Here is a 10,040-nt window from a genome sequence, read left to right as displayed (position 1 = left end):
AGAAGTGTTCGGGGCATCCAGAGCACCAGGGGGTGGGTTGCTGTTGTCAACGAATTCTTCGTTCATCAATGGGTGCGCGCAGGAATTGCTAATAGCCGGGGGCACTCCAGATGGTAGGATCGTCCTTACCTCGTTGTCTATCTCTTTGTTGGAACAATTGAGATTGCAAACAGTGGGGTGCTTCCTTCATCTGGAACAAATGTGTGCCTCCCAAGTTTTCATGACCTGGTGTGCAGGATGTAACTCCACACATCGATTAATAGACTTACAGTCCGAGAACCAAGCCTCTTTGAGGAGTCTGCCGCTCTTGGAGGCATCACTAGCAATAACCTGCACCCCACTGAAATCAAACTTGTGTCCAAGCTCTACCATGTGAGTGAAGATCTGCGAATAGTGCTCCCCTCTTTTTATTGCCAGCTTGTGTTCCTGTATTCTTGTCCTTACTCTTTTAGAGGTTTCTCCCATGTAATTACCTGGGCAATCCATACAGTGGATTCTATAGATCACCCCAGATTTCTCAGTAACGGGGAGTGGATCTTTCAACCTCATGATACAGGAACGCAATGTGCAGTCTGGTCTATGTGCCACCCTTATTCCATAGGGTGACAATAGCCTAGCCGTGGCTTCAGAAACGTTACTGACATAGGGGAGAGTAATACGTGTAGTCTGTGGAAGTAGCTCCCCAATAGGTGGGTTATGGGGAGGTCTGGATAGAGCACTGTGGCGCCTGATAAATTTATTGGGGTATCCATTATGTCTACAGGTGTGGAACAGGTATTTCCTTTCTTCAGCCTTAGCTTTGGCTGTGCTGCAGTGTGAGTCAGCTCTTTTAAACAGGGTTCTAATACAGCTGACCTTGTGGGCCACCAGATGGTTGCTGTTAAAATGCAAGATCCTATCGGTGTGCGTGGGCTTGCGGTAGACCCTAGTAGCAAGGGTCCCATCAGGCTGGCGATGGACCAAAACGTCAAGGAACGCCAGCCTGCCTTGATGTTCCTCCTCCTCCGTAAACTGCAAGTCCACACACACCGAATTAAGTATGCCCACAAAGTCAGCCTTCCGACTCTTTTTGATGACAACAAAGGTGTCATCAACGTAGCGGGCCCAGAATTTGGGACAATACTGAGCCATCGCTACTTGTTCTATCCACTGCAATACAGCCTCGGCAATAACGCTGGAAATGGGTGGCCCCATGGGGGTACCCTTTATTTGCTCATAGGTGTTACCCTGAAACGTGAAGTAGGTCTTGAGGCATAAGCCCAAAAGGTCCACAAGATCTTCCGGGCGAAGGGAATCCTGGTGTATATATGTATACGTACATATATGTATATATGGTATATTAGAAACATCCATTACCATTATCAATTGCTTATACGTGTCATGTATAGGAAAGACCAAATTCTTATATATGTCCAAACTACATTATATTAAAGCATGTTGTATTTATGTATAAGAAAAGAGTGTTTGTAGAGAAGAAAGTTTTATGATGTATACATTGAAGCCCAATTTCTCAATTTACAAAATAAGTCTTTAATTTGGCAAACATTTGCAGGAGTTGATTAAAACAATAGAGAGACTTTTTTTTTGAAACAAATATGTAGAATCCTGCTCAGGATAATTCACTGCAAGTGCCACAATAAAATGATGGCCTCAGCAACAATTCATTTATATTTGATACATTAAATGGAAGGTTAACTTCATTTTAAGAAAACACTTGTATATATTTCATAGAAGTAAAATATTTATAAGTACATATTGGAAATATATGGAATGTTTGAACTAAATTATTGCAATATATAAATAAAAACTTTAAAAACTTTTGTCTGATGAATTCTCTGTAAAAACCACACCAAAATGATGCATCATAATTTTGATTTTAATATGAAAAATACAAGGATTTTAGAGGATTCTGGAATTACAGACATTATTTCTGAATTCTGTCAGAAGGCAGCTAGAAAAAATTGTTGACAAATATTCTAAGTTTAAATGTACTTATTAGCATCAGATAATACACAGAGTAGTTAGTACTAACTCCACCAATAACTCCATTATTGATGTTTTCTTGTTCGTGATGTGTGATCCTTAGTTACTGGCTGAGCCAACATGCTATGTGAATCATTTTGTTTCCTGGCAAGTCCACCACAGGTACCATAATTAAAGCTGGTACTTTTAGGCCCATTTGTTCTTCAAGGTGTGTTTGTAGTCCTATAATATAAAAGAGATGCAATGACACATTCATTCAAGCTTTCAATATTTCGTGTACGAACACATCATATTTATTTATATTATATTGTGTAATATATTTGTATAATATTATATTTGTATACTATTATACACAACAGAATTTGAAGTTGTTAAGACTGCAGCTGTATGCATGAATACAACCCATCCAATCAAGTGAGATCTGGTTCTTATTAAATAGGCATAAGACCAGAAAGCGGATAAGTTAACTCACGTAAAGAATAGTGTCATGATAGATGTTTATGAAGATAAGTTTAGTAGTTCACGATCTAGGAGGGTGAGTAGTCCTAGATATTTAAGCTGTTCCTAGATATTTTCAATTATGGGATTATTTGCTCCCTGTGAATATAAATGGTTGGGGAATGGTGTTTCTCAGCCTCAACAACTGTAAAACGTGTGGATGTCAGCTTCCAGAATTTCTCAATTGGTTGAAGTCCACACATCTTAAACTTGCTGAGGTTGAAATACCTGTCCTCTGTTCTTGCTTCTGCCCTGGGACAGGCAGAATGCAAAGAAAGAAAATAATAATTAAAACTTCATTTTTCCACAGCTGTTACAGATTGCCAGCGGTAGACATGGATGTTTGTAATGTCATATATGATTTGTTCTCTTCAGGACTTGATTATGAATTTGATTTCTTTGGAAATGCCCTCATCAGTGCTTAGAGAATGGGATATATTTTTTTCAACAATTTCAATGCAATAAAATAAACTGCAGGTAGAACTCAATTCATTTGTGTCATTAATGCAAAAATAAATACATAAATAAAAATAAAGCATACTATGTCCATCAAATAATTGTTGACTCTAGCGACCACATAGATTTTCTCCATAATGATCTGTCCCTAACCTAGTCTTCCAAGTGCATCCATCATCATGTAACATTCATTCTCCTTGCTGCAGGTCATTTATCTTCTTCATCTCTTTTATTTCCAAACCTCTTCTATAATTGCAACCAGGCTTGCAAGATTCTGTTATTATAACCTATCTCAACAAATATACTTCTTGTCTTCCTGAATGCATTATTTAGTAATTTATTTATATTTATTGGCTGTCCAACTCCAGTGGACACTGGATCGTGAGTTGATTTCCTGATCTGATTATGCTTTCCTTCTCTTCTTAAACCCTGGTGCAACAGGGTTGTCTGTGTTGCTTATGAATACTATCTTGCTTCTCAGGACTTAAATAATGTTTCAGCCCCTATTGCCTAGGTAATGGTTCTTGCGTATTTCCCTGAGTGTATTTAATAGGTCCCAAAAGTGACACTGTCCTTATACAGATACTCCTTTGCCAATTCCTCTTCAGTGGGATCTGAGTCACGTTGGACTATTCTTCACTATAGCAGCCTGAGACTCCCTAATTATTATTATTTTTTATTAGTCATTATACATCTTACTCTCCAATTCTTTTCTTCAACACTACAGTGTCTTGCACACACTGTAGATCAGTGGCTGTAGTGCTGAACAGTGATTTCATGGTTAGCTTTTGGGGGGGCAGGGGAACAAAAACATTATTTTGTTGTTTTTTATTAGCTTAATGTTAATTCATATGAAGGAGGAACAAAAGCTTCTCTTAGATAATATGTACTACACACACACACACACACACACACACACACACACACACACACACACACCATTTCCTGTTTTTTCCACAATGCTTTTAAGACAGTCTATTTTGAAAAAAAATGCTACTGGATTCAGGAGGCAAAAGATTATTTTTTCCCATTATCTATAGGTTGTGAACAATTTGTGCAGCATTTTTACACTGATTTCAACTTTGTAAAGAATAGAGCAGTCACATCATCGTCCAATGTCTTCTCATGTGATGTCGCAATGCTAGAAAGCTGTTAACAGATGGAAATGGTTGATATCAGAGGTGAATATTGACAAAGGTAGACCCAAGATCAATAATCACCATAGAGGTCAAAAGGACTTCATGTTCCATGTTCAAAGCAACTACTCATTTTATGTATTCCATCAATATTCTCATTAACTAAGCAGTATTGGAACAATGAGGTAACTGGAAATGTATCTGTGCTTACAACTCTTATATATTTGTTAAATAATTATGAGGTAGAAAGGCCACCTTTAGCAAAAATTGTCCTTATTTCAGTGAAATCCCTTGTACTTTCATTATCTATTTTCATTGGATCTTGGCCATAACTGTCACTGGATGGGAGCTATTCACTAAAGTGTATTGCAGACATCAATTTTTCTAAAAGACTGCTATTTTGCCCCTCAAATTATTTAACAAGAGTCCTTAAACATATAATAAAGCAAATAACAAAATCACTGCATAAAAAAGATAACACATCTTACTTTCAACAGTTATCAAGCAGAATGAAACATTCAAAGTGAATTTTTGTGGTAGGCAATGTAGCATTTACATTTTAAACTTTGAAACTGTCTATTAAATCATAAAAGTACCTACACTGATTGCTCCATACTTGAAAGGAAAATCAATGAACATATTTGACTTGATCAAATTGTTTAGCTGAAGTCTGCACAAATTATTATATAAAGCGTGTACGTACTTTAGGAATATGGCTTTTATTTTCTAGATGGAGCAGACACTAACAGCAGCAGCAAGATTATTATCTTCCAACTCTTCTCTTCCCTTCTCTTCTTCCATTCGTCTGTCTGTCTGTCTGTCTGTCTCTGTCTGTCTGTCTGTCTGTCTGTCTGTCTGTCTGTCTGTCTGTCTATCTATCTATCTATCTATCTATCTATCTATCTATCTATCTATCTAGTTAGTTGGATAAAAGCAGCAAACATATCTAATATTCCTGCTTATTTTCTCCACGACAACAACCTGAAGACTAGTTGCAATACTATCCTCTTAGCTGAGGAAGAAAATACTTGTTTCAGCAAGAGAACACAATTGTTGATAGAATATGTGTTTTTCCCCCCTGCATGGTATCACTATGTTCCTTTCTTTGATATATCCTCTGCATTTAAACCTAATATACTGTAATATCATTTAACACGTGTCTTTAAATCCCAGAGCTAATAAAGCTCCATTGCTGCATGTGCTTTAAAGACGTTTCACAGCGGATCAAGTTCCTAACAGTCAACTAAGAGTTCCAGTCCCCAAAGAGGCGCCCCTGGTGTGCTAAGCACTTAACCCTTCGACCAGTACCAACATGACTATTCACAAATTATCGATGTTTCTAAATCCCTGGCAGATTGCAGACAGGCCTTGTCTCTCTTGAAGCCCAAGCATATGGCCTCTAATGGGACAGATTAAAGGTGGGGGGAACCCACAACCAAGCACACATTCAGCCTTTGCCACATGAACGTAAAGCCACAGAAATAGGAGAGGGTGATTCAACTGGACTGAACGCTGCTAAATACATGATTAGCCCCTTGTTATGGATCATTTCCATTGATCTATATCTGGTTTTGCAGTACAGTTTAATTAAAGCTGTCTGGAACAAGCCTGTTCTCTAAATAATCAGCTATGCAGTGAAAATGTGAAACCTGAGGAAGGCTTGGGACCCTTTAAAGAAAAAGTAAAACAAAGTGCCTAATTGACTTAGTGTTTAATAACAATAGCAGAAAAGAGAGTGTATATTGGAATATTATCTATCCTTTTGCAGTCTAATAGGATCATGAAACCCTAACATCTCTATCTCAGCTCACTTGTCTGAAGTTTGTTTGGAAGTTGCATTATTTAACGAAGCAAAAAAAAAAAAAGATCTTCACATTAACTGTTTCAGAGTAAAGAAAAGTCTTAACTGTGCAATCTTATTAATAGCTGCTCAGAAACACGTAGATTTGTATTCAAACTTATTTTCAGATTTGAGGGAGTTTACAGCTCAAAAGCAGCTCATGTCTATGGCACAGGCCAAAATTCTGCTTATATTTATGGAAACATTTTTAATCTCACATCTTAACTTTATTTTTATTCCTTTCATTCACTGACTCTCCCCATATCCCAGCCTACTTTCAAGGAGTCCCTTAACTGTCAAGAGATTTCAAGAGGCTGCTAAGAGAAACGGGAATTTTATGTTCTATGCACATGAACCATTTCATTCACATCAGGGAAGTTGTGAGTGAGACGGATAGTCTCTAAATTGGATAAACAAACAAAGTTGGAATCTACATCTCACACTGCACTTATGACTACCCATTGAGTTGATGAAACTGACTTCATAGCTGCACCACCTGAACTGTAGTAAGAATTCTATCATATTGTATATTGCCTTCTTATTTCATTACTGTATTTTCAATTTACCTGAAGGGGCCTGGAGAGGATTTGTGTTCTAAAATTCCCATAGATGATGAACTGAAAATTGTTAATAATAAAATAGGCTGACTCTAAGTAAAATGTTTTAGAGGTTGTATTATATGAATATGGTCAAGAAGTCATAAAAATGGTACCCCATGGGAATGAAACTGGGCAACTTTGAACCATATGGCCATTGCATACAAAAAGACAGAATAAATGGAAAAAGAGAGTGTGATCACAGGAAACATCTGTATGTGTATGTAGCTTCTTCTCAGAGATTAATCAGGTAATGTGGTAAGTGCCTAAGTATTGCTGTGATGGTCAGGTCCCAGGCTGATAAAAAGGAGAGTTTTGTAAAAAGCACCTGTATGTCATCAGGGAAGAGTCCTCTGTCAGTTCACAAAAAGATAGAAAAAGAGAAAATGAGGATTCCATTGATGTATGCTATGGATATGTCGGCAGCATACTGGGAAAATAATTCAGTTCCTCAAATTGTTATACCTTTCTTGTTAATCTTGTATTGTAAGAGATTGTAAGTATTGTGGTTGGCAAAAGTTATTGTAAGTAACTTGAAGTAAACAGCTTGACAGCTGCCTCTATGTCATGGATGTCAAACTCACGAGGTCACCTGACATGTGACCTAGCGTGACCTTTTCCTCATTGCTGGCAATGGGGTGGGCACGGTTTTGGCGTGATGTATCCGACTCATGGACCGGCAGTTTGACACCCCTGCTCTATGTGGTGAAGAATGGGTGCATCTATGCTACAAAAGTGATTGTGGTTTTGCTCTCTTCCTGTGTTACAACTGTATGGGTGGGTGCACTGGGAGGTACAAGGTAAGTTATATGGTCTCCAGGAGGAGTGAGGGAATTAGAATGGAGAAGACCACAACACGGGGAGGAAGATCAACTGGGGATCCCTACTGTATTCTTCTCATGTGTGGATTCTATTACAAGCCTGGAGAAATACAAACTCTATGATTGCCTATATTTACTTTTAACCATTACCATTCCAATTTTAAATAAAATATATTGTTTGACCCAGAAATGAGGGGTTTTAGAAGAGACCGTGGAAAGCACAACAGAAGACTAATAGGAGACTCTGAAGGAATAAAGAATTAGGATAAGAGAAGATTATGATGGGAAAAGGATTAGATCTGATTGAGGCACCTCTTCTGCAATTATCAACCTGTTCTACAATTAAAATCTTCAGAAAGAGGCTTCTACTTTCTGGGCTTATCTTTCTCACCTGTCAGAAAGAGATTTATCCTGTGAGTTTTCTCAGACTACCGAACACTGTCCTTCAGGAGTTGCATCTCCCATAATTCTTTTCTTGCTTTTAGAAAATCAATATGGATACTTTAACTGTTGACTTTAATAAAAATTTACCATATGTATTAACCTTATGATATTCTGTATTTCAGTCATTATTGTTGTCTTGGATATCTATGAGAGTATCTGCATTATATGTGTTATGGTTATATTTTATTATTTTTGCTTTATCTTATTTGTTGGAAACTGCCAAGACTCTAGTTAGATTGCAATTGGTAGAAATATAATCAATCTATCTATCAATCATGAGACATAAGAGACATTCTCTCAATCTTCTCTTTGCATTTTATACATCAATCATTAAGTTTTTTTCTGGAAATAAAGACAGCAGCTTCCTACTTTTTGCTAGGAAAAGAAACTTCACATTGTTGCTTTTTCTGCAGAATGTGCATTCTGTTCACAGCTTTCCCTGTGCTGTCTTCTGTAAAAAAAAAAATTTGCAGATTTCTTGAAAATATTTTGGAATCTTGGTGGGTCACTCAATAAAGCTATTTTTATCACACAAATAAAAGCCTATGCATAACATGCACAAATTCCTTGCAATCAACCGGCAAGGTCTAGCCAATAAAAACAACATATATAGGCTAGCTGAATTAAGCCCAATTAAAACTCTGCCTATATGCTGGCTAACGTGAAAAAGGATACAGACAGAGCTGGCCAAAATTCAGCCAATTCTAATTACTCATGCAGCGAAGTCGAATGGTGCTAAGTTAAAGAAGAAAAATGTTTTTCATTTCTGTATTCAGTGTGAAGGACTATAAGATGATTCCCGCCCGACCCTGTTAGCATTGGCATCGTTTCAAAAACCAGAACCGTACTGCCAAAACCGTGGGGGCCAGGCCACTGAGAAATGATCTTTGACTGTTCCATTCTGAGAGCAACAAAGACATTCAATCATTTTATCACCTTATTATAAACATTACAAGCTTGACATCAAGGTGCTGTTGGCATCTGAGCTATAATGATGGTGAATAGAAATATCCTGAGGAGGGGGGGTATTGTTTTTCCTCTGGTTACCACTCACCTAATTCTAATTGAGAGATGCCCCCAGAGAAGGACCTGCGAAGCTGATCTTAACTGGCAGGCGAGTTTCTATGGGAGGTGAAGAGGAGGCAAAGGGCAGTTCAACAAGCAAAAAAGAAACCAATGCACAGGGCACAATACTTTCCGAGAGTTAAGTCATTTTATTCAGGAAGTAAAAATCTCTTGAATTTCTCTTAAAGCAAAGTATATAGTTAATTATTAATATATTTTTTTCAAGGCCTGGAAAAAAAAAAGGTAAAGGCACATATGTTATTTTTAGAGTTAGTTCAATTATGAGCCTGTCAGCATTGGCAGTATATCCCTTCATTAGACCACCAAGCTAACATGTTTTTTTCCTACAGAAAAGTGTGCTTAATGACCAGTTTAACAAAAGATATTTCACTGTGGGTGTTAATTAGAGCTTTGTGGACTCTATGGGACTTGTGCGCACTAAACCCTGTAATTCAAAGAAAAAGGAGTGGGAACATACCAGCCATTCTTTTAACAATGACTTGTTTCTGACTAAATCAGAAACAACTCAGGAAAAACTCCTTCTTTTTCTGGATATTCAAAAACCATATCATACCATTGAGGAACAGCAATCATCACCATTTCTCAATCACAGCAACTTTAAGATGTGTGAACTTCACCTCCTGCCTGCTGGCTGGGGAATTCTGGGAATGAAAGCTGCTGAGATTTTCAATTAACCAAAATTGGAGGAAGGAAGCAAAGTGCACACTGGGAAGAGGTGGGAGGTGTCTGTCTAATCCAATGTTTCTCAACCTTAGCAGCTTGAAAATATGTGGACTTCAACCCTGCTGGCTGGGAATTCTGGGAGTTGAAGTCCATACTTCTTCAAGCTGCCAAGGTGGTCTAATCCATTAATCACATCCAAGATGCTACTTTCTCATTGGGGTCTCATGCCAGCAGGCAGAGGCAGGCCTTCAAGGCCTTTCAGAAGCCAAATGATGGGTGGCAGATCTCACCTTGGGGATGGCAGAATGTTCCAGAGAGCAGGTGTCATGGGAGAAAAAGTTTTTCTGGACCTCACCAGCTGAAATTCCTTGACTGACAGGGTCCATAGTATGCCTCTTCTGTGGTACAGGTGGGGCAGGCTCATCCCATTGAAATGAGCTAGTTCCTCAGACACGCTGGACCCATGCCATGAAGGGCTTTAAAGGGGATAACGAACATTTTGAATTGGACCCGGATA

General features: G+C 38.1%; 1 long non-coding RNA gene across 2 annotated transcripts; it reads right to left on the bottom strand.

The window, feature by feature from the left end:
* Positions 1-1,514: 1,514 nt before the first annotated feature.
* On the bottom strand, positions 1,515-9,794 carry LOC120304865. 2 transcript variants are annotated; one of them, XR_005555864.1, is made up of 2 exons: positions 8,829-9,794; positions 1,515-2,205 (listed from the first exon to the last, which is right to left on the bottom strand). It is a non-coding gene; the product is annotated as an uncharacterized LOC120304865 (long non-coding RNA). The 2 variants fall into 2 exon arrangements; XR_005555865.1 differs by lacking the exon at positions 8,829-9,794 and adding an exon at positions 8,144-8,787.
* Between the last annotated feature and the right edge of the window lie 246 nt (positions 9,795-10,040).

This window comes from Crotalus tigris, unplaced genomic scaffold, assembly GCF_016545835.1.
Source record: "Crotalus tigris isolate CLP2741 ecotype Arizona unplaced genomic scaffold, ASM1654583v1 scf7180000017546.9332058, whole genome shotgun sequence".
NCBI lineage: Eukaryota > Metazoa > Chordata > Lepidosauria > Squamata > Viperidae > Crotalus > Crotalus tigris.
Note: the sequence above shows the minus strand (reverse complement) of the source record. Positions and strands in the feature narration are given on the sequence as shown.